The sequence below is a fragment of the Lactuca serriola genome, chromosome 6 (assembly GCF_051521515.1).
Source record: "Lactuca serriola cultivar US96UC23 chromosome 6, Lser_US96UC23_V15, whole genome shotgun sequence".
Classification (NCBI taxonomy): domain Eukaryota; kingdom Viridiplantae; phylum Streptophyta; class Magnoliopsida; order Asterales; family Asteraceae; genus Lactuca; species Lactuca serriola.
In genome coordinates this window covers 143976893-144004063 of record NC_136413.1, presented here as the reverse complement: position 1 = coordinate 144004063, position 27171 = coordinate 143976893, and positions in this window count along the sequence as shown.

The window sequence follows — 27171 nt, the reverse complement described above, 5'->3', positions numbered from 1 at the left end:
TTATAAACTTGTTTTTGATGTGGTAATGTTCATGCTAATCCATTTTCAAAGAGATAATTGTCAATAGATTCGTGTTTTGTATTAGTTTAAGGTTTAGACTAATTACATGAAAAAGTTTGATTTGAATTATCTTGTACTTATGAGTTGCTTAGATTAATAGAAAAGTTAATTGAAATAGTTGTTTTCAATCCATTTTAATCTAAGAGTTGAGTATAAAATGTTTTTGTGTAACTTGTCCTCAAGTTACATGAAGAGTCACATTAAAGACTCATAAAACTCATAATAGTTGGCAATGGTTACAAAATGAAGAGTCTTGTGTCATTGAATAATTTTTTATGACTCCATAACTTGTCCTCAAGTTATGGAAGTTCAAGAGTCACTTCATTAAAAGAAAAATATGTAACCATAATTAAATCCATAAGTTATAAAATAAAGAAAAAGTTAGTTCTTTTATTAGTTTAAAGTCTTCCATAACTTGTCCTCAAGTTATGGAACTTGAAGAGTTTTTGGATTAAAACTACTTTAAACACATAAGTTATGGAATTAATTAGTTTTGAATAGTTTCAAAACTTGCCCTCAAGTTTTGGAATTTGAAAAGTTTTCACTTATGAATACTTTAATTCCAAGTTAGCCCTTAGAATTTTAAAAGTTAAAATTTAACCCTTATACTTTATAATATTATAAGTTAATAATATATATATATGTATAAGAGTAAAGTCAGTCTTACCGCTAGTACGCCTCATTCACGAAGCCGGTCTATAAGGTGGGTATAAGGTTGTTGCCTATAAAATGGAAACTTAATGGGTGTCCACTCTCACCCACCGCTTGCTTGACTGGTGGAGGGTCGTTAGCCGAATGGGTTTGACAGGACTAGAATTCTCCCTTCATTAAAAGTATTAATGATAATACTAAGTAACTAAACTCTTAATAATACCCAATCTTAGTTACTTAGGAAAAATGTGAATAAGGTGCTAACCCATGAAATTACACTTTACACTTTGTCTAAGTCGTTAGTGGAGCGTGTGTGGTTAACCGGCACACTAACTTGGACTTAACAAGGTAGGTAAAGGGTGACTTAATATTTATCATAGTATCGATGGAGCGTGTGTGGTTAACCGGCACATCGATTGAGGGGTAATTTATTAAGGGTACCAAGTGATTTGCATGGTTACTTCACACCTTGTTTTGTGATCCTCGGCATCCCAGTCACAAAACCTGAAGGGAACACTCGAGATTGAAACATGCCATTGAACAGTTCAATGAATCTCAAAGATCTAGGAGTTTCAAAACCAATTAAAACCTAATAATACATTTCGTTTATCTTGGTGGAAATTGGTGAATCGTCATTCACCTACCTTCAAATATTTTATAGCTTGGATTACGGCATACCTCTTCTAAGTTATAAAATAGTTTGTTGGGTCCTAGCCTTAATATTTCATATTGGGTGTCATATTAAGGACTTTAAATCAACTATCTTGAATATCTCCTATAAGTTGTCTGGTTTAGGCACCTATGATCTTCCCAAATCTTTTGGAACAAGGTTTCCTAATGAAGATGATGTCCCATGGATATCATACTTCTTTCTCCTCCTCCAATTATTCTCCCCAACCCACAAGTTCTTGAAAAGTTTAAGGTCACTCAGGCCCTATTGGCAAGGCAAGGTCTAGGTGTGGTCACGTCTTGGAGATGTAGTCACATATTGACAAGCCGGGAGAGTTGGGTGTCAAAGTCTTGAGAAAGTCGGTGGTTCAATCACTTTCTAAGTCACATAGTGAGTTCCTTTGGGACACCTATGAAACAGACTATGACAAGACCCTTAATGATCTTATCTATTTGCTAAGATCAACTTCCTAAAACTTTATGGACATTGACAATGATGACATTGGATATCTAGTAAAGCTCTCTCTTCCCAGTGGATAGGGATCGGTCATAGTCAACCCGGTTGACCAAATGGTAAAGAGAAAAGCTAAGTCTGTGATATTCCCATGTACCATTATCAAAGGGTCCATATGTTTATATTGCCAAAGGAAGGGGCATTGGTTGCGAAGCTGCCAGATTTACCTAAGGATGTTAAAGTCAATGAGTTTGACTCTACTTCAGGTAAAGTCCACTATATAACTCTGTTAAGTTTCTATTATGAGATTCTTGATACATGATGTGACTGGGTCACATGGTGATGTTTTAAGAATCAAAGAAAAGTGAAGAAACTTAAAGAAAGAATATGCTGAATCTGATGGCGTGGATGGATTTCTATCGCACAGTTTGAAGATCGGATTCTTGAGCTACCTCTTAGGAGTTATGATATTTTTGCTTAGGAATAGATAACAACAAGTTTTCATATGGATTGTAAGGATTAGTTTTTCCACAAAGTTTTTTATTTTAAAATATCCTTACAATGGCATTTGAGGAAAAATTGTTGCTTATAAGATTCCATTAACAGCAAGGGTGGAAATATGAAATTGATTCTTTCATTTGTGGTAATGTCTAAATTTACCAAATAAGGAAAGATTCTCATCAACCAAATTTCAATTGGACCGGAACTTGGAATCATGCAAGTTGTATAACATGATGAATGAGAACTTTCAAGTATTAAAAAAAATTAAGACTAATTACTTATTCACATGCATGTGTGAGTCAAGTAAAGGACTAAGGGATCGAGTACACATTCTTGTGCACTGGTCAAGTCCACCACAAAAGATTGATAAGACTATTCGTCATAGTTTACTAAAGCTCAGTAAATATGGTTATACTTACAAGATTAAGTGTAATTCTGAGACATTGGAAAAGGTTTCAATGTAAGGCAGAGCGAATAAGAAGAATCAACTTAGGCAGAAGGATAAAAGTTTCTCAAATCTGAAAAGATGGGAGAGTACTTTAGTATCAGTTTTGTGATCTTCTTAATGATTAAGAAATCATATCAAAATTAGTTCTATAAGGAAAATCTTAGTGCATTCTTATGACTAAGAAGAGGAACTTGAATTGTTAAAATGGTTAAATCAAGAAGATAAGTCATACTTCGTTCCAATACAAGTCTTAAAGTCATACTCCAAGATTGTAACTTGAGTGACATGTCTTAAAGAAGGTTTAAAACACTTGTCAAATGTAAGAGTAAAAGTTTTCTACTCTTGTACATTTGAAATTGGTAAGTTGTGATGTTTTGGATAAAACAAAGATCAACTTAGGCCAAATGTGTGAAGTGTTTGTCTTGATTAGAATCCACACTATCTCTTGGTTGTTTGACAAGAGAGTCTTATAGGTCAAGAGGACAGTGGGAGTCTTAAAGGTCTTGAAATTCTCAAGAACTAATCAAGAATAAAACCTAAAGTTCTTCACTAGCACACGACTTGAGGTTTGTAACCTATCATGTTGACATATTCTGTGCCCATTCCAGTTAAAGTTGGCTTTGCATATGAGTTCTTAGAGTTCTCAATTGGTTGCATAACAACTTGGAAGCAATGGCAGGCCCTTGAGCTGCCAGGTGGCAAGAAGTTAAGATTGAGTTCAATCCATATGGTTTTGGATTTGTCATTATCCTAGCCTTGTGACTATGGTTCTGACAGTTCACATGGATAAGAACACATACACCATTAAATCTAAGTGTCATAAGGTTTCTCTCCGATTCATGAAAATGATGGTGAGGAAACACTTTCACTAAGTAGATTTTATCTAGATAGCAATTGTGATATTTGCATTCTCAAAGTCGTTAGTGGAGCGCGTGTGGTTAACCGGCACACTAATATGGACTTGTGAGAAGTGGCAAAAAGGTCTAACCATTATGATTACGGCATACCTCTTCATAACTGTTTAGACACACAAGTGTGCTATCTAAGGGAAGGTGTATGATTTTTGATAAAGTTTTATCAAAACAATCTAGTATCAGAAATCTGAACTTTGGTAAGAAAGTCAATGAAGTATTGATTTCTAGAAGTCCAGCTGATTTCTGAGTACATGTCAAAGCTAGTGGGAGCATAAGTGTTATGCTAATAATCATCATGTTAGTGGGAGCATGATAATTATGATAAGTATTGCAAGTTAGCAATGTTAATTATAGAAAACAAAAGTTTCAATTGGGAAAAAGTTGTTTTGCTATAATTAAGGGAGAGGAAATTATACTTCATCTCAAATCTATAAGCTTAGATCATGAGGTTTTAATCATTTAGTCAAGGATATATATATGAATTTCATGTTGGAATGGCTCAACATAAGGAAATTCTGTATATGGGTCCATTATTTGCGTTCTAAAATTCGATTATGATTACGGCATCCCTTTTCATAATCTGAATTATGAGAACTTGGCAAATTGAAATGGAAATATTATAGAAAAAGACTGGTTTAGTCTTTATGTGAGACATCATCCTTTTCTTAATGCAAGAAGGATGTTTCCAAGGAACTGATCTCCTTTGGAATGCTCTGTAATGTTTGTTGTCAAGTCTTTATGACTTTGTGCATAATCATTATAAGAGGACCAATGCATATAAGTTTAGAATCTAACATATTTCAGTAAATGGCATGAATTTGGAATTCTTGCAATTGCGGTAAGGATTTGAGAGTGTGAAAAGAGAATCATTGAAGTAATGTTCAATTGATCTAGTTCACAAAGTAAAGATCATAGACAAACATAGTATGCATACTTGGTGTATGGCATGACTAGTGTTTAAGAAAACATAGTGTACATGCTTGGAGCATGGGACAACTATTGTTTTAAATTCAAGAATAAAGTTGATAGCTGAAACAGTATACAATGAATAATGTGTAATCATATGGTGATAAATAAATGGTGTTTTATTTATGTTCAAAGAGTTGATACCATATTGGATTCAATTATTATTGTGTTTCATTTTGCATGTTTTGACTTCCCGAATAAACTAGGTTATTCTTCCGGAATGACTAAGTTATTCAAACCATCCACAGTCGGTCATATGTTGGAAGTAGATATGAATTAAGACTGTCATGGGTTGGCTTGTAGAGGTCTAAGGTGTTGGACAAAGGGCTACAACACTCATGAGTGCTCATAAGTTCTGAGTATTGGATTCAACCCGCGCTCATTGGAATCACTTCATGGATTTTATCACGAGTGATCATGAGACGATAATATCTTATATTCTTCAAACCTAGAGATATGAGTTGTTACTATGAGTTGGTTGTACATTGATTGCACGAAAACGCATTTGGTAACTCGGTGCTATAAAACATGCCTTTGTGTATGATTCAACAAGTAGTAGAACAAGCCATATGAGTCGAAGTTTATCCATTCCTTTTACCTTCGGGATAAAAGCGATATCTGTGGGCCCCTCGATGATTTGATGATGACAAATGGAAGTGCTCGGCCGGGCCAGGACTGATTTGATTTGTTCAATTAGTCAGTCGTCATAAATCGGAAATCGGGAAACAACAAATGGACAGAGAGAATGATTATAATCCATGTCTCAGTCCATATGATATCTAGAATGGAGGAATATATGATCCCTTATCTAATGGACAAGTCACTGACAAAGGTCAGAGTTCATCTACAAGGTCAGAGTTCGACAGAAGCTTTTGAGAGCTACGATTGCCAGTTGGTTCCTGAAGTCATACGCAATAATAGTTTTAGACTTATCCAAGTGGGAGACTGTTGGATTAATGTCTAAGTCCATAACTATAATTGGTAAGACTTGACCCGACCCGACATGGTCCATTTGGGTTGCATACCATCATGCACTTGGATAGACTATAATGAGAGAAATAAGACACTTATGGTTATTAATATATTATAAGTTCTAGTATATTAATAATAAGAATAATAAGATTATTTAATTAGTATTGATCAAGAATTAATCTAGGATTAATTAAGTGATCAAAAGAAGACTAATTAAATATATGGGTTGATTGTGTAAATCATCCATACTTGTATAGTGGGCTAATGCTCCATGGATAATCAAGTTGGGCTAAAACCCATAGGATGGTCCATGGATGCTCCATGGTGTATTTGTACCCATGGATCATGGAAATGAAAGGCCATGTCAATTAGGGTTTTCATGGTGTAACCCTAACTATATAAGCATCTTATTCTTGACCAAAATCGGCGACTAGTGTGTGAAGTAAAAGGGCTAACCGATTTCATGAGTTGTAGAATTCTCTCAAGTTATTCTAAGTGTTTTGGTGATTGTGATTCCATTTGAGGTGTCACACTTGGGGCACTAGGCACTCAAGCTTCATGAAGACTTTCTACACCAAAGAGGTATGTATTCTATCCTGCTATAGTGATTGTTTTGTATGCTAGATTAGGATAATACCTTGGAAGTTCTTATTTGCATGTATAATAGAGAAAAACATAGATCCAAGGTATTTAGGGTTGCATGTACACTTAGGAGTGTTAGAATGCTCAAAACCCAACAAATATCACAAAGACAATCATCTAACATACAACTCTTACTGGTGGGCCGACATTGTGGCTGTAGACCCACCGCTACCAGAAGGTAACTCACCTCGTAAGGCTGACTGCTGAAAAGTTGATCGGCAGATGTCTGACTGTTGCTTCGGTGATCCTCCGACTATAAACCCATAAAACACTTAATCAGACACTGATAACTACTCTTTGGGAAAAATTACTATTTTACCCCTGACCAAGTCAAAGTCAAAGTCAACTTCCAGTTGACCTGACTCGTCGAGTTGGGCCGCCAACTCGTTGAGTCCCTATACTTTCATTTGTCCTTCTTCATGCCCCTACTCGTCGAGTTTAGCAACAAATCGACGAGTTCTCCTTCTAAAACATCCTCGAATGAACCTTCATCCGATTCGCCGAGTTGTATGAACAACTCGTCGAGTTCATCCCCATCCTATGAACAAGTCTGCCGTTGACTCGCCGAGTTGTATGAACAACTCGTTGAGTCCTATGATTTCCAGGTCTATGGCTAAGTCTAATGCGTTGGGTCACTCCCTCGGACCCCTCTAAGACCACTCTAAAACTCACTGGGTTCCTTCGAACCACAACAGAAAAATGGAAGTCAAGCCATGGACTCGCCAAGTCCAAGAACGACTCGTTGAGTCGAGAATGACCAAGTCTCATTTCTTGATTTCTGATGTACAACACTTGACCGAAAGATAGATCTAGGCTTCTAAGATCGACCTAGCATGTAAAGTTACAAACTTTACGCGCATGCATGGGACTATGAGCTTAAATGGCCCAAAATGAGACTCTTAAGATGCATGGGGCTCTCTAAGGCTCCAAAACCAGTCCCTTTCTGCCTTGTAACCCCTCAAAGACCTTGGATTCGAAGTCTTAGCCCCCAACCATGCTTGCACTCATGATTGGTGACCAAGAATGGCTCCTAAAAGCCCTAAATCACCCCAAAAGGGATCTAAAACATGAAAGAGCAAGGTATCAGCTTTATACCTCTAAAGAACTGCAGAGGGTGCACAAACTCGAACTCCTCTGGCCTCCTCTTGATTCCTCAAGCCTTTCTCTTCCTTCTTATGTTCCAAAACCACCAAAAACCACCACAAAGGCCTTAGATCTTTACACAAACAATTAGGATTTGATATGGAGAGTTTTGAGAGCAATATCGATGAAGGGAGGCTGAATGAGATGCTTAAATAGGGGGAAATCCCTTAGATTAGGGTTTTGTCCAGTCAGAGCCTACTCATCGAGTTTGGCTGCCGACTCGTCGAGTAGGTCATTAACCTAGGTCCAAGTCACTCCTACTCAATGAGTTGGCCATCAACTCGCCGAGTTCGAGGCCAAAAAATGAATAATACTTGAATGAAATTCATACCAGGAACCGGGTGCTACAAATCTCCCCCACTTATCTTAGACTTTGTCCTAGAAGTTTGCTGCTCGGTCCTGAAAAAGCTCTGGATAATTCTCCATCATCTCGTCCACTGGCTCTTACGTCCATTCCAAGCCTTTTCGGTGCTGTCATTGCACCTTCACTAGCTCGACCTTCTTGTTCCTCAGATCCTTCGACTTCTGGTCGAGGATCGCCACAGGCCGCTCAATGTAGTTCAGGCTGCCATCAACCTGTATATCCTCCTGGGGTACCACAGCCAAGTCGTCCACCAGACACCTTCGCAGCTGGGAGATGTGGAAAGTGCCATGGATCTGACTGAGTTCCGCTGGCAGATCCAGCCGATATGCCACCTTGCCCACCCAGGCCAAAACCCTGAAAGGCCCGATATACCTGGGGCACAGCTTGCCCTGCTTCCTAAATCGGATGACGGCTTTCCAGGGCGACACCTTCAGGGGAACCATATCCCTGACTTGAAACTCCAGGTCTGAACGACGCTTGTCAGCATAGCTTTTATGCCGACTCTGTGCAGTCTGAAGCTTGCTCCTGACCTGCTAAATTCTTTATGTCATCTTGAGCACCACTTCGGTGCTCCCAATGACCCTAAGGCCAACCTCACCCCAACATATCGGGGTCCTACACTTCCTCACGTATAATCATCTCAAAGGGAGGGCGACCGATACTCGCTTGGTAGCTGTTGTTGTAGGAGAATTCAGCCAATGGAAGGTAAGTATCCCAACTACCACCGAAATCTAGCACACACACCCACAACATATCTTCCAAAGTCTGGATGGTCCGCTCGCTCTGACCATCCGTCTACGGGTGAAATGCAGTATTAAAGTGCAGATGAGTACCCAACTCGTCGTGGAATTTCTTTCAGAACCTGGAAGTAAACCGCACATCCCTATCGGAAATCACGAAGACTAGCAATCCATGCCGAGCCAGCACCTCTGAAATGTAAATGTCGGCCAGCTTCTTCGCAGATATACTCTCCTGGATCGGTATAAAATGGGCGCTCTTGGTCAACTGATCCATAATGACCCATATGGAATCCACTCCCCGCGTAGTCCTGGGAAGTTTGGTGATGAAATCCATGGTAATATCTTCCCATTTCCACATGGGAATATCTAACGGCTGCATCTTTCCGTGTGGTCTCTGATGGTCGGCCTTTACCTTCCTACAGGTCAAGTATCGCTCCACATACCATGCTACGCCCCGCTTCATGCAAGGCCACCAATAGTTAAGAAGAAGATCCCTATACATCTTCGTCGCCCCGAGATATAGAAAACCTGGATTTGTGCACCTCCTCCAACAATATTTGACGCACGCCTCCATGATAGGGGACCCACACCCTATGGTGAAGGATCAACAACCCTCAACTATCATAGTCAAAGGAGGAAACCTGACCAACTATATGTTCGCTCTTTCGATGTTCCTCCTTCATAGCCTCCTACTAGGCCTCTCGGATCTGCTCCAACAGTGGAGTCACTACTGTCATCCGCATGCAAAAGTTTCTGATCGGCGCTGCCTTATGGCTAGGCGCATCGGCCACTACATTGGCCTTCCCCAGGTGGTAAAGGATCTCGCAATCATAATCCTTCACCACATCTAACCACCGACGTTGCCTCATGTTCATAGTCGGCTGATCCATGAGGTATCTCAGACTCTTATGGTCCGTGTAGATGGTACATCGAACCCCATAGAGATAGTGTCGCCAAATCTTGAGGGCGAAGACAACCGCCCCCAACTCCAAATCGTGCGTTAGGTAGTTCGCCTTGTGGGGCTTCAACTGCCTCGAGGCATAGGCGATGACATGCCTTCTCTGCATCAATACCGCACCTAAACCCGAAATAGATGTTTCGCAGTATACAACAAAATCCTCTATGCCCTCTGGCAGGGCTAAGATTGGCACCTCGCACAATCTTTGCCTCAGTGTCTCAAACGCTACCTGCTGCTCAGAGGCCCCCAGCAAAAGACTACGACTTTCTTCGTTAGTCGATTCAAGGGTACGACTATCTTGTAGAAATCCTTGATGAATCCCCGATAGTAGCCGACTAATCCCAGGAAAATCTGAATCTCAGATGGAGACTTCGGAACCTCCCATCTCATCACGGCCTCCACCTTGGCCGGGTCGAGCAGAATACCATTCTGGTTGACTAGGTGCCCAAGAAACTGCACCTCTCGCAACTAGAACTCACACTTGGAAAACTTAGTGTACAAGCTCTCCCTCCTCAGTGTATCCAAAACCTCTCACATATATTCCTCATGCTGCTCCTACGTCTTGGAGTATACCAGGATATCATCAATAAAAACTATCACAGACCGATCCATCATCGGTCTACACATGCGGTTCATGAGGTCCATGAACGCGGAAGGAGCATTGGTGAGTCTGAAGGGCATCACCACGAACTCGTAATGGCCATAGTGAGTCCGAAAAGCAGTCTTATGAATATCCTCATCTCTGACCCTCATCTGATGATAGCCTCACCGGATGTCTATCTTGGAAAACCAAGATGCACCCTAAAGCTGGTCGAACAAGTCATCTATCCTCGGAAGTGGGTAACGGTTCTTCACCATTACCTTGTTCAACTCCCAATAGTCTATACACATCCGATGCGACCCATCCTTCTTCTTCACAAACAGAATCGGGGCTTTACAGCGTGAGTTGCTCGATCTAATGAATCCCTTGCCTAATAGCTCCTGCAGGTGCGTAGACAACTCCTGGATCTTAGGAGGAGCCAACCGATACGGTGCCTTGGCTATCGGAGCCGTAACAGGGACTAGGTCGATCCTGAACACTACCTGCCTCTCCATAGGTACCCAAGGAAACTCCTTAGGGAATACATCCGCAAACTCTCGTACCACGGGCACATCGCCCACCGTCGCCTTACCCGCTTCCTGGGTATCCATAATATAAGTGACAAATCTTGCGCAACCCTGCTAAACGTAGCGCCTAGCTCTCGCTGCTGAACATAGAGCTGGTCCTCGCTGTGGCCTCTCGCCCCGAACCACCAGCTCTCCCCGACTTGGGGTCCTGATCCGCACCAACTGTTGCGCGCAGTCAATTACTGACCCATTGGGGCTTATCCAATCCATACCAATAATAACCTTGTTCCCCCACAAATGTATGGCAACAAGATCTACCAGGTAATGCTCCTTGAACAGCCTCAAAACACAATCTCGGTAGACCTCTGATGCTCACACTGACCGGTCATCCGCAATATCGACCTCCAAAGGGCAATCCAACATGCCTGAAGACTCAGGAAACTTCTTGCTAAGCGCAAGAGAGACAAACGATCGGGTAGCACCCGAATCAAACAATACCTGAACTGGAATACCGTTCACATGGAACTATCCTAAACAAAGCACATACACATCAATATCATACGCATCATATAAATAAAAACCAGAGAGAAGGAATCATACCCGTCACCACATCGGGTGCGGCGCGTGCCTCCTGGGTATTCAATTGGAAGGCCCAGCTCCTCACCACTGGAGCCTCTGTCTTGCCCTGCCGACTATCCGTAATTCGCAGGGTCGCCGGAGCTGGCGCCTTCACTAGCGTTGCTGCTAGAGTCAACAGGGGGCAATTGTCCTTTTATGGCCCCTCTGGTTGCAGTGGAAACACATCAACTCAGATGTATGAATAGTAGGTGCAGGGGCAGTACAATCCCTACTGAAGTGCCCCGTCTTGCCGCACGTGTGGCAACCCGACGATCCCAACCTACAAGCTCCCTCATGTGGCATGCCGCATTTCCTGCAGCGGCACTGCCCCGACTAGCCTTTTGGCCTATCGTCTGATCCCTTGGGCTTCTTCCCCGAAGCCCCAGTCATCCGCCCCTCATCGGCCTTCCTATTATGGATGTACTCCAAATCAATCTCTCTCTCCCTTGCCCTAGCAATCATGGACTCGAGGGTAGGGCAAGCTGAAAACTGACATGCTCCCGAATGTCAGCTCGCAACATGTCATAGTAGCGGGTCCTCCTCATATCCTCGTCTCCCGCATACTTGGGCACCAGTAACGCCCTCTCCCGGAACTTGGCGATGATCTCTGCCACTGTCTCATATCTAGGAACTCCCGGGCCAACTACTGGTGCTCCACCGTAGGCACGAACTCAGCTCTGAACCGGGACATAAAATTCAGCCATGTCATAGCCTCAATAGCCGAGGCTCCTAGAGAGTCACCAACCGACTCCCACCAATCCCTGGCCCGGTCCCTCAAGCATACTGCTGCATATCTCACCTTTGACCCCTCGGGGCAGAAGCTAGTCAACTGTGTAGACTCAATGTCTACAATGCATCATGTGGCAGCAATGGGGTCCTTCGCCCCATGGAAATCCAGCGCACCACTGCCCCTGAAGTCCTTAAAGGACAGTGTGTGTGTGATCTTGACTGGCTGGTCGCCATGTCACTCCTGAACGCCCTGAGGCGATCTTCCATCAGCTCGATGATCCCTTCCTTGATCGACCCAAAGATGACCGGGGTCGCATCAAGGATGCCTCTAGTGATCTCGGACGCGATGAACTCGCGTAGCCTCTCATCCATTAGTTCGGAACCTGAACTCGAACCCGATCCCTCTCCTGAACTGCCAACTACTGGCCTCAGACGTAGTACCACCATTCTGCAATACATAATGACATTCGTCATTGATATTGATACATCTAGAGGGATCACATCTATCACAAGTTTCCTGGTCTCATCTCAGCCTTCCTCGACTCAAGTACGGATCCTCTACTTTCAATAGTACGGGACCATACTACCTTCCACATCTATCCATACTTTCCTCAAGAACTGCCTCCACTCCACCAAGTCCCTTCTACTGCTACCGATCTTTGCTACTCTCATCCTAGGTTTGCCCTAAGGTACCTCTAACTCCACCCAAACCAGTCCTCAATTGCTGAAGGCCTCCTTGTAATGCCAATTAGCCATCATATGGATACAATCACATGCCACAAGGCTCAAATAATCCTTCGAGTAAGGGACTCATGCTTACAACGATTAGGACTCAAACAAGAGCTATGCAATAGGGTCAAATCCAACACTCTGAGATTATTCAACCCTGATTGTAGGTAACATAACGTACCCACCTAATAGCTAACTCCCATCACTCCGAGTCCCACAAAGCACAAAGCAAACAACATTTAGACAAAAAGGAAACAAGCTCGAGCAATTCTATCCACATAACAAGAATCTGTACTTGCATGCGATATAAGCTCATATAATCAGGCATAACCTAAACATGCTATCCTATCTCTAGCTAATCAACACTATCATGCAGCTCAAAAGCACATATAATAGGCACATAAGGCATCCTTCCTTGATCCTTAGTCTTAATCTAGCATGCTATTTTACTGAACTGATAACCATAACATAAACTTGTATCGGTACTTTGGGGAAAAACTTACTTGAGCTCAGCCAGTCGCGCACATCACACACCTTGTTCTTTCTTAACACTTTTTAACTTAGCTTTTAGAAAAACATTTTCTTTGTAAAAATCTTTTAATCCCTCGGTTTGAGTCCAGACATCCCCGAGGGTGTGTCTGCATCCCTCAAACCAGGGCTCTAATACCAGCTTGTAACATCCCTAAATTCCGAGTCCAAAAATTTCAATTTTGACATAACAATTTAGAAAACATTTATCATAAAACATCACCATGTCATGTCATTGCATAAAATCATAATCTCATGTCTGAAAATCTTATCATAAAAGTAGTAACAAATGTCAGAGTACAATCCCAAGAAATCTCATAAGGTGGAATCTAATGTGTGTATGATGTGTAGCTACCGTGCCGACTCCTTCCCCTTCGCTGAAGAGATACCTGAAAAAAACTAAAAACTATAAGCACGAAGCTTAGTGAGTTCCCCCATCCTACCACATACCATACAATCGTATAGCATACATACTGCTGGGAAATTCTAGGGTGCCCGACGTACCCGATACGGCCATTCTGGGGTGCCGACCTACCCGTGTTAAGCCATTCTGGGGTGCTGACCTACCCATGTTAAGCCATTCTGGGGTGCTGACCTACCCATGTCAAGCTGTTTTGGGGTGCTGAACTACCCACCGGTCCTAACAACCGAACCTCGGGGACTATTCCACCCCCTACTGCTACTATCACATATATCATAACATAAACATACTATCAGACATATCTGGGGTGTCTGAACTACCCTTCGGTCCTATCAACCGAAATTGGGGACTATCCCCCCTCCTAGTACCACTATCACATATAACATATCATGCCAGCATATAAGCATATCACAACATACTGTCAGACGTATTTGAGGTGTCCGACCTACCCTTCGGTCCTAACAGCCGAACTCTACTAATATCACATATAACATATCATGTCGACATTTAACATATCAGGTAGTAGCAAACCTAGATGAATATCACAAAGACAATCATCTAACATACAACTCTTACTGGTGGGCCGGCATTGTGGCCGTAAACCCACCGCTACCGAAAGGTAACTCACCTCGTAAGGCTGACTGAAAAAAGCTGATCGACAGATGTCTGACTGTTGCTCCGGTGATCCTCCGGCTATAAACCCATAAAACACTTAATCAGACACTGATAACTACTCATTGGGGAAAATTACTCTTTTACCCCAGACCAAGTCAAAGTCAAAGTCAACTTACAGTTGACCTGACTCGTCGAGTTGGGTCGCCAACTCGTCGAGCCCCTATCCTTTCATATGTCCTTCTTCATGCCCCTACTTGTCGAGTTTAGCAACGACTCGACGAGTTCTCCTTCTAAAACATCCTCGATTGAACCTTCATTCGAGTCGCCGAGTTGTATGAACAACTCGTCGAGTCCTATGATTTCCATGTCTATGGCTAAGTCTAATGCGTTGGGTCACTCCCTCGGACCCCTCTAAGACCACTCTAACACTCACTGGGTTCCTTTGAACCACAACAAAAAAAGGGAAGTCAAGCCATGGACTCGCCGAGTCCAAGAACGACTCGTCGAGTCGAGAATGACCAAGTCTCATTTCTCGATTTCTGATGTACAACACTTGACCAAAAGATAGATCTAGATTTCTAAGATCGATCTAGCACGTAAAGTTACAAACTTTACGTGCATACATGGGACTATGAGCTTAAATGGCCAAAAATGAGACTCTTAAGATGCATGGGGCTCTCTAAGGCTCCAAAACCAGTCTTTTTCTGCCTTGTAACCCCTCAAGGACCTTGGATCCGAAGTCTTAGCCCCCAACCATGCTTGCACTCATGATTGGTGACCAAGAATGGCTCATAAAAGCCCTAAATCACCCCAAAAGGGGATCTAAAACATGAAAGAGCAAGGTACTAGGTTTATACCTCTAAAGAACTGCAGAGGGTGCACAAACTCGAACTCCTCTGGTCTCCTCTTGATTCATCAAGCCTTTCTCTTCCTTCTTATGTTCCAAAACCACCAAAAACCACCACAAAGGCCTTAGATCTTTACACAAATGATTAGGGTTTGATATGGAGAGTTCTGAGAGCAATAGGGACGAAGGGAGGCTGAATGAGATGCTTAAATAGGGGGCAATCCCTTAGATTAGGGTTTTGTCCAGTCAGAGCCTACTCGTCGAGTTTGGCTGCCGACTCATCAAGTAGGTCATTAAACTCCCAGGTCCAAGTCGCTCCTACTTGACGAGTTGGCCATCAACTCGCCGAGTTCGAGGCCAAAAAATGAATAATACTTGAGTGAAATTCATACCAGGAACCGGGTGCTACAATTGCAGTGCACACACCACAACTTTCAGCCTGGGATTGTCTGATACTCTGATATATTTTCTCACTTGCTTTGATACAATAATTGATATGAGATTGTGAGATTCATGACACTTGGTTTTCTTATTGATTAAGGATGATTATAGTTTTTATAATATTTTCAAAACGAAATTTTTGGGTTGTGTTTTTAGTATGTTACATATAAACATCTCTCTTGTAAGTAAATAACGAAAAAGAAACAAACTTGAACTTAGTTGTTTACCTAATATCATGAGGTGTAATGAATGTCCACTATGACCCTTGTGCCAAAGCAAAATCCATAACCATGTCCAAGCTTATTTTCCTGCTCACAACATCCTGCGATTTAATGATTATTAAAGGTTAAAACCAAGCCACGGATTGTCTTTTATTAAAAGAAATTTAATGTGGTTAAAAAGAAGAATATAAACAACTAGTTATTCATGTAAAGTAATTTTACCATAAACACATCAAGTACATCATTATAGACTACTTCTCAATCAAAAGCATATTCACTTTATAATCCTATAAGAAAAATATATTATTTTTCTTCAACAATATGTACATTTTCCCCTGGCCCAGATATGATATTAGCTATTTTAATTCTACTATTGGACTAATGGTAAAATATACACAACTGTAATATCCTAATACTTTAATCCACTCTAAAAGTGAACCTTCTATTTCTATAAGAGAAAACTTGATGATCACCAATTCCAAACAAAAGTCATCATTCTAATAAGTTCCTAATCTTTTATAGTCATAAGAACATCAAATAAATGTTATTTACCATGAAGCAAGAGGATATTTTGGTGTAGCATGTATACACATTAGAAGACCAAAATATGATAACAGGGAGTAAATTAAATAAAAGATGTACCTCAGGAGCATGACCTTTTACAGCAACAAACAAGCCACTAACACCATCAAAATCTTATATAATCAACTAAAACCTATCACTTTGGCATTGGGATTAATGATGAACAAAATTGGATTGAATATAAACAGAGGAGGCATTAAGATGTACCTTAGAAGACTAATTTCGAGTCTAGATTGTAACAAAAAGCGAGGTAGGTTGCTATTCAAACAGTACGGTGGGTCACGATGCTGGGAAGAAGGATTTGCAGCTCTGACCGCCGTTTTCACATCTCGCCAATCACTGGAACTGCATAAAGTCTCTCTAGGCAGTGACGGATCACGGAATCAGAGTGATCTGGAGCAGCTAAATGAGTGTAATCAAACACCTTAAGTGCCTCCAAATCAGATCCAACTATAGATACTTCATTTTGAATCAAAGAAATCCATCCCTGAAGGAGTCCAAACACTTGTAACTCAGAAAATCCAATCAAAACACCAACTCAAATACATTGTTCCAAAAAAAATCCTTACATTGAGGTTTTGATTCGACAAATCAGACACATTGATCAATGATCATCATCCGGTGAAATAGCACAATAACCAAGCGAATTGATAAATAGTATACTCATCCGTGGATTTTGTTGATCTCAAATTCAATTACGTCTCTGATTAAGACATATAAGACGAATACTACCGGCATATGAGAGGTCGTCTGCGATTGCAGATCATTTGTTGAAGGAATGCTGGACGGACGACTGAGACGACATGAAGGGAATATAATCGATCTGTCGGTCCAAATCACAATGTCGGTTTGTTGTTTCTTAGACTCATCATCGACGAGCCGGACATTAGGGAGTGTTAATGGCCGGAGGTGGGATAAAGGTAAGAGAGAAGCGAGATGATGAGATAGAGAGAGAATGGGGGAAAGGGAAGGGCTTGACATTAGGTTATCTCTAAAATGCCTCCAATCCTTGTGAAATAAGATGCCACCGCCTCTTTTTTCCCCTAGTTATTTACAAAAATGTCATAGATCATCCTAACCTTCAATTATTTTGATCTAACGGCCTTCGTTTGGTTCTCGGGTTCTCGGGAAACTTTTAGTTCTCAAATGATCCTTCCTATATATATATATATATATATATATATATATATATATATATATATATATATATATATATATATAGGTTATAAAGTGGATGGACAACTATTGTGTGGACGTGTGGATAATGTTATTTTATGAAAATTACTAAGAGAATATGTTGTTTAGTAATGTGAATACGTTCAATCTCACCGAACTATTATTATTTTAATGGATTCTCACCAATTCTAGTTCATTTTTTTTTTCATTCATCGTTTTTTATTTATTTTAAGTCTTACAGAATACGACTTCATAAACATCCTGATAACATTCTGACAGAATGAAAATAATTAAAAAAAAGTGTATAATAACCTTATAAACGATTTAATTAGTGAAAATGCTTAATAATTAAAATAATTATATAAGAGTGAACGTATACACACGTCCACACAATAGATGTCAATCTACATTTGAACCTAGCTTATATATATATATATATATATATATATATATATATATATATATATATATATATATATATATATATATATATATGAGGTAGGTTCAAATGTTTCTCACATCTATTGTGTGCTAAAATGCACCAATAAGAATTCAGTAAACATTAAATGTATATTAAATGATATCCATATTTATAATTCTGTTTTATGGAAACTAATTTAATTCGTCATTAATATCAATAATAATATTCTTTCAGAATGAATTCATATATAAAGTAATAAGAGTGTATTCTAGGAGAACGAAAGTATATTCTATTAGAATACACCTTCATTCTTCATATTCCATACAACTTTATTGTATTTTAAGTGAGTGGGTGCTGAAATAATGTTATTGCTGACATAAAAACCTAAATACGAATTAATTCTGAAAGAATGCTATTGTTGACATTAATGACGAATTTAATTAATTTCCATAAAGAGAAAATTATAATTGTGGATATCATTTAATATACATACAATTATGAAAACCATTTAATATCTATCATTATTTAATTAAATAATAATATAATTTTACTAAATTCCTATTGGTGCATTCTAGCACACAATAAATATAAAAAACACTTTAAGCTAGCCCATATATATATATATATATATATATATATATATATATATATATATATATATATATTACATATTTATAAAGCTTGCATTTTCCCTTAATTGCCATGCATTTGAAACCCCCAAACCTTTTCACCTTCTTAATAATTAATCACACATAATCAATGGTAATTCATATGAGATAATAATTTGCTAAAACCTCATTCATTTGTATGGTACTAAAACATGTTTGAGTTTTTGGTTTTTAGACTTTAGTAAATGGGTAATCCGTTTGATACGTTGGATTTGAAGCTATCTTATTTGAATTACCCAAAACAAGAGATAAATTAATAATATATGCTCATGCATGTTTTGTACAAGCCCAATCAAAATACAATATATCATGATCATACTATTAAGCGTCTTTTATTCCATTTTTGGCTTTATAACAAAAGTTTGTTTACATGGCGAAGAATGAAAACTTGAAGATGAATATTTAGGTTGGATGTTTATATAAGATTTGTTTTAAATATATAATATAGATATAGATACACAAATGTGTGTCACATACAACCAATCACAAATTTAATGTTATAAACTACAATATAACTCAAAGTGGTTTTTCAAATATAATGTTTATACTATAATATAATATATTAGAAGAATATCATATAGTAGAAGAATCCCACATGTTGTGCAAAAATTTAGTTTCATAGATAATTTATAATTATATTTCATTTAAAATATGTTAGGGTCATTTGGTTATTACATTGTTGTATTAGGCACTATAGTCTCATATATTTTGAATGACTCTTACAAAAATGATGTCTGTAATTTGAATATAACGTAATATCTTATGATGTTTATTGAATGATATTATCTTCGATTGAGCACTTTTTAATTGGAATCAACTTTATTATAGTTAAAAATTTTGGCTCCGCCTTTTCTTTTCATTAGGTCTAGAATATGATTTTTTTATATTAACTTAAAATATGTCACTATCTTAAAATAGATTGAGAATGAGATTTTTTATATTTACTTAAAATACGACACCATTTTCTATTCAATAGTAAAACTAACAAAAATCGTTAAATATGTATTTTTATGAGGTTTAAAATAAATAGACGACCACATATGAGAATCCATATCTAATCAATTATCAACTAATTACATTAGATACTAATGTGTACATAAAAATTATATTTAAAATTTTAAACTAATAGTAAAAAATTTTCATTATTTATTATGATAAAAAAATATGTAAATTAAAAAATATACATGCTATTTAATCGCATACAAGTTTTATGTGTGGCTTATTCACAATACATTAAACCATATATAACCATATTAAACTACATATAATTATCTCACTGCGCAACACTCGGGCATTCGCCTGGTGTGTATATATATATATATATATATATATATATATATATATATATATATATATATATTATTTCCGTAAAACGTAACCACTCAAATTGTCCACATCTTTGTATCTTCTCGATTCCTCCGCAGCAACACATGTAACTTTCAAAATAAATGATCTATTCAGGGTTAGTTATTACGTCAAATCTAACCAGGCTTAAGGGGACTCTTGTTTGTAAAATATCAATTAAGATCTGCTCACATATTTGGTTGGCTGGAATTATAATAAAATAAAATATTTATAACACTATGCATTGATTTGAACCACTTTCGAACCAAAAACCTACAAACTTATACCAACAAGATTTACTAAGGCTATATGTAATAAAATAAGGATTAATGCAATGAAAACCATTATTTTTGTACCATTATTTTGTTTTTATCCTAATTTTTTTTGTTTTATAAAACCAATTTTTTTTAGACACTTTACGGTTTTCCATTTTAACCAACGTTAGTTATTCATCATATGTTTATATGGCTGGTTTTGATGATATGATATGATAAGGTGATAATAACGTTGGAACAAAGGATTGAACCATTGAGCCAAAGCTTGATTTAGTTGCTACGCTCGTGTGTGTGTGTGTGTGTGTGTATATATATATATATATATATATATATATATATATATATATATAATCGTCTAGTCTGCAACTAATTGGGGATCCTAAATTGTAAATCATTTCAATTTTTAAATAACTAATATCATAGGAAAGTAGGTAAATACGATTAATATCATAATAAAACATATTAATATGACTAATACAACATTAATCATTCTTCAAATACTTTCTATCAATATATAATGTATTCAAGGTGATAAAAAATAGAAGAGAAAATATCAAGCAATGACAACAAAATGAAGAGAGGTTAGTCAATAACAAATTTTAATTAAGAAAATCTCTCACAAAGAAAGAGTACATAAAATGATAGTTTTATATGCAACCCTAGCATAATATATACACTAGATAGATGGCTATTCTAGACTCAAAACCCTACATGTCATGGATTTAAATAACTATGATCACTACCATATATTCAAGATATATATTATACAAAATAGATCGTTAAATTCTTAACTGAGCAGGAAAGATATGTATATGTCTATAGGAAGTTGACATGTACACCTACTGTTGCTAGCTACAAGTCGACGGCACTTGGTGCATGCATAACTTTCTAAACACGGACGACATCTGATGAAACGTTAGGATACTGGTCAGGGGACAACAACTAGTTATAGCTTGATTATAGGAACTCATCGTAACATTGTTAAACTAGTCTATTTAAAAATTACTATTAGGGGATAAACCCTAAAAGTGTTATGCACAACCCAAGTATGCGAGTTTAGGAAAACCATAACACTGATATAACCAATACTTCAGAACATTTAAAAGCATACAAAACCTGTGAACTCACAAATATTATATTGACCTTTCAAACCACATGTATTCTTAGGATAATGAGTCCGGAAGGAGATAGACAACATTCAAGTGATGCAACAGGAGGCCTATGTGTTTTTTTATGGTACTTTGATTTTGTAGCGTATTTGTAACTTGAACTCCTGTGTAACCAATATTAATTAATTAATAAAAAGTAAAGCTTGCATAATATTTGTGTACTATTCAATGTGACTTTATATATAGGATCCAACATCCTAATGGTGCATAGCCTGACGTTTCCATCGCCGATCGGGGGTGTGACATCGTAGGACCTTTTCTGCATTATCGTTGTTGACTTATTGTTCCCCCTGAGCCTAAGACTCTCCCTCATGCTGACACTCCCCGTTGACCTGATAATCAGATGGGAGAATTATTGAGAAGAAAAAGATGGGCGTGAACAGAATCACTAAGGAATTCAAGTTCAAGAAATCTTTCTTCATCTTCAAAAGAAATAAGGCTTTCATGAGTGTGTGCCAAAATTTCTTCAAACACATTTTCAACAGTATGACAGTTTAATTCTCCCCTTTTTAACATTATTAGAACAATCTTCATTAATATGTTAAGGAGATGCAGGAGAAGCAATATCCTTTGGTGAGACATCCATTACATGAGTTTAAGAGTAGGAAAAACAACATTATGCACTTGAGAATCAACTGTTGGAGTAGTGTGAGAAAGTGGAGAATTATTATCATCTGGTGGTGGCTGTTGATCGCTAGATGATGGTAGTAGTGGAGCAGGTGGATTACTTGATGTTGGTTTAGTGGAGATAGATGGAAGAATAGCTCTTTTAATGGAAAAAATATCTTGTTTGATATCTGCAATATGTGACTCTAATCTATTTTCACGATAAGAAAACATATGAGTTTGCCTAATGAGTTCCAAGAGCTGCAAGGATTTGTGATTGAATATCATGTTGATCTGGTTTCTGACGCTGAATCTCCCCCTCAGTTTGAGCAAGAGGTTGTGACTTGTGATCATAATAAATTTCACTAGCAATGGGACTTGGGGAGCTCTCATTGGTTTGAAAATCAGTATTTTTAACAAGAGAAGTAAACTTGATAGATTTTGTATGCTGTGAGGATGAGGATTTTGATTGAAATTGTGTGTGAGTATTGACTCGTGGTGGAAAACAAACGACAACAACGGAAGTAAAGACATCAGAGTGTCGCGAAGCAGGCTTCATCATAGAAGTTAATGGATATTCAGAATCCTCAGAGTTTGAAACTCTTTATGAAGATTCTTCATCATCATCACTATCATCATCATCATCATCATCATCTTCTTCTTCTTCTTCTTCTTCTATAACTTGAATAGATACAAATTCATCATATTCTTCATCAAAAAAATATAAGGATGCTTGAAAATGAAGAGGATTGTATGGACGAATAACAACTTACAATACGTGTAAGATCATATAAGCTATAGGCGGTGAAATAGGAGGATCTCTTGGAGTAAGGGATGTATTGATCAACTTTGAGGACATGAAGGACGATGCAATAGAGTCATCAGTGTCACCATTATAACCAGTACCAATGTAACCAAAACAAGAGAAATCCAGTGGCGATAAGGGACATAAGAAGACATATTTCGCCCTAAGGTGGAGACCACAAGTTGATCAAAGATAAGTTTGCCAAAGTCTAGATTCTTGTTCTTCACCATTTCATTTAGAATGCACATATCAAATAAATCTAATTGGTCAAGACTTCCATTTTTGTGCCCTAGGCACTTTCTGTTGGGTTATTTAAAGTGTTATCTCAAATTTACTATGTATGTATTTAGCCTTTAATAAACGGATTGGGCATGTCCATCCGCATTTATGCTGCTAGGGTTAGGCTATAAATATTGCATGCATGTATTGTACTAGGGTTGATCATTTATGTGATACCCTACATTGTCTTTACAGAAAAGTTCCATTCGAACTCTTCTAAGGCATTGATTATTAATCATTTAGCACAACTTCGATCATTGTTCTTGTTACTTGATTCACTTTACTGTTATTGAATCTATCGATCCATTATTTATTATTTCAACAATTGGTATCAGAGCAGGAGATTGTGTAACTTATACACATATCTTTTGTCATGTATGTCACACCCCCAAACCAGAACGACGGAAACGTATGGGTGCGGATGGAGAAACTTCATACAGTATCATAACAATTGAATAGTAATGAAACATAACAACACAAACATTCTTACATTTAGATTTAGAGTATTATATTGTTTACAAAACACAATTGTTTGAAAGTCGAATACAAATAAATAAATAGTAATTAACATGAAATGACGACGCCGACCCCTTAAGGAGGGTTGAATACCTGCCAGCTAGATCCCCGAGAATACAAGTCGTTTGAAAAGCGTCAACTAAAAAGTTGGTGAGTTCATAAGAATTTTTGTACGAATTAGTTTTACACATGTTTAGAATAGTTGTCGTAGTATTTTCAGAAAATCCGATATTTTCTATAAAAAGAAGGTTTCAGTCTCGTTCTAAAATCGTGAATAAATGCATGTATATCATTTTTTCTTTTCCTTATAAAGTAATAAAGTATCTTTCCAGAAAATCCAATATTTTCTTAAAGGTTAACAGTGGTATTATACCCCAAGACCGAGATGGAAGGGAGTATCATACAAAAAATAGTTTATAACCTTATTTATTTTAATAAAGTTAATGACGTATAAGCTTTCGGTAAGCGAGGTCTTAAAATCCCAAGACCAAGATGGAGATGAAAATTATACAGAAAATAGTTTATAACCTCATTTCTTTTAATAAAGTTAATGAAGTATAAGCTTTCAATAAACCAGGTCTTAAAATCCCAAGACCAAGATGGAGGTGAAAATCATACAGAAAATAGTTTATAACCTCATTTCTTTTAATAAAGTTAATGAAGTATAAGCTTTCAGTAAACCATGTCTTAAAATCCCAAGACCAAGATGGAGGTGAAAATCATAGAGAAAAGTGTTTATTGTTTCATTTCTTTTAATAAAACTACTAAAGTATAAGCTTCTCGTAAACCAAAAATCTTTTTGTTTATCCCTATGCGAGTAGTTATAACCATACTAATATGACGGAGTTCCTGGCTTGCCGTTTTACAGGCGTCAGTTTCGTTGAAAGATATTTGTCACCCTAGGCTGGCCTAGTGTAGCTGTTGTGAACAGCTTAGGTGTGGGATGTCAACCCCATATAGATCTATACACAAACTCCCTCTCTCCCTCCAGGAGACTCTAATTATAACTAATAGGACTTACCACGTACGCTAGGTAGGTATGACTAAAGGTGTCTCATAAGAGCCTTAATAGATTTACGCGAACTATGAATTCTTTTCTTGTAAAAATAGGATAGTTATACCTTTAAATGATTAATCATGTCTTTGAAAAAAAACGTGGTTTGTGAATTCCAAACTATACCGATTATAGTTTATCTTGTTGGTTTGAAATTATTTATATACCCTTTTATAAATGTAAAGGTGTGTTCTAGCATGAAAAATATGGAATCAAAACATATTTCTTAGGTATTAAACCCACTATATTTGTAAATAATTGTACTGTATCAATGCTTACTAGTAGAACTATCTTAATAAAGGTTCCCAAAAGCATGTAGTTTATAAATGTTAACTTTTCTTATGATTTTATAAAATTGGTCATGTTAGTTTTGCTGATAGATATATACATATCACCATATTTATATCAAAACTACAGAATACCATAACTTGTGCAAATAATAATTTATCCTTAACATAAAGGTGAAGAACTTGTAGTTATTTGTGGAGTGAAAAAAGTTTGACTTGTATCCCCCCCCCCTAAAACATAGAAAAATTTGAAAATATGGGGGTATGAAGCTCACCTTGGTTTGGTTTGGTGGATGATTTGAAGAGATGTTGAGAAGTTTTCAACTCCTAACACTTGAAGAGTTTGGTGAACATGTGAAGATTATGATACCCTAGAGTCGTTAACACATAAAATTTATGTGTAAATAAAAGAGATTTTCAAGATAAGGTATATAATCACTAGCCAAGTTTTCACTTACTTATAGGGGCTTAAGGAATGTCTTGAGGGAGTTAGTATTCTAAGAACTTGAAGTGTGAATCTTCAAAGAACAAATCTTGGAGTTCTTAGTAAATGAATAAGAAGGATGTGGGGTGGAAGGAAGGGTTTACGTTCCTTGATAAGAGGATGAAAGTGATAAGGTGTGCTTGGTAATATGGTGGGTAAGGCATGGGTATTTGGTGGATACTTCGTGGTTAACTGGAATTACCTTGGAAATTGGAGGGAAATCACATCTTAAGGTCAAATGTTCTTGTCTTATTCACATCCTTAATCTGTAAACACCATAGAATGGTGGTGTTTACGCACTACTTTTTCCCTATAAGAGAGTTTACGGCCAAGGTGTGGTCCACCGTGGAGTTTACGCCCAAAGATTTCTTCCTAATGTAGTTTACGCCCCTAATGGGGTCCAACAAGGTGTTTACGCCCTAAGATCCTTCCTAGGACGGTGTTTACACTAAAGATACTTCCAAGCATGGTGTTTATGCCCAAGGGGTCCACTAAGGAGGTGTTCACGGCCATACATTAGGTTCCTAGGGTAGTTCATGGCCAAAGGATTGTCTTACTAAGGAGGTTCACGATTTTGGGTGATTTCCCAAGGGTGTGTTCATGTTTTTTAGCTAGTATGCACTCAAAGGTGATGGCCTTGGTGAGACATTGTGCTAAAACTTCCAAGAAAAGTGTTTAATGTGTGTTTCTTGTTAACTATCCAAGGGTGAATTCAATCATGGTTCCACAAAGCTTGTTACACATATTTATATACATATATGTTAGCTTAAGTCATTGTTCTTATGGCCTTCCATGTTCTAAGGTGGGTGGGAGTCTAGGCTTAATACTAATAGAAAATCTTTTAATCCGAGATTCTTTTTCAAATTCATTTGTCTAGTTTTGCCTTGATAAACTTGTTTACCTTCGACAGGTTACCTTATATGTGACTTCCAAAGTGTATAATTCCATATACATGCACTTATTCCGTTTTAGTTTTCCAAGGTTTTCATTGTAATAGGGTTACAATTTAGACCTTGTTTGATCCAAGTCTCTCGGGTTGTCACATATTATTAATATGGCTTTAAGTTTCTAGTGGATCTGTTCTTCTCGTTTGCATCAATTGGAGACGTTAGATCTGCGTCCTTATTTATCCCTAAACTCGATTATAGTTTACACATCTGATTCTTAATAGGTTTTTATGAATCAACATCATGCCACATGAAGATCCACACACTCTCTCTTTCAATCTTTCTAGCAGTATCGGATATACTACTAGGATCCATATCCTCTTCCCACAGAACTATAAAGGATGGGCCTTACACTTTGAAGACTCTGTTCTGGGTCTTGAAGAACATGGCTCAACCATATGGGAGGCCATGACGCTACAAACTTTCTCTCACACGGCTACGAGGAAGATCGTTAAAACTCAAGCTAACTACAATGCCATTTTGGTCGATCATAAAGATACTCCTCAAGATGAGAAAGACAAGTTGTTAAGCAATGTCAAGGTAATGAGAATAATCAGATTCCCTCATTCACTAGACACTTTTCGTCTGGTAAGTGCTTGTGATACAGAGAATGAGATATGGGATACGTTGAAAGAAATCTACTCAAACGAGCAGATTTGGAACATTCTGTACAAACTTTGCTTTTATCAGAGTTTGGTGCCTTTGTCCAAAATCCAGAAGAGAAACTTGATCAACCATTTAATTGTTTTAATCATATTTTAAGTAGGATGTTAAAAAACAAGATCATACGTGAAAAGATAGAGCAAAAAGTCACGTTCAT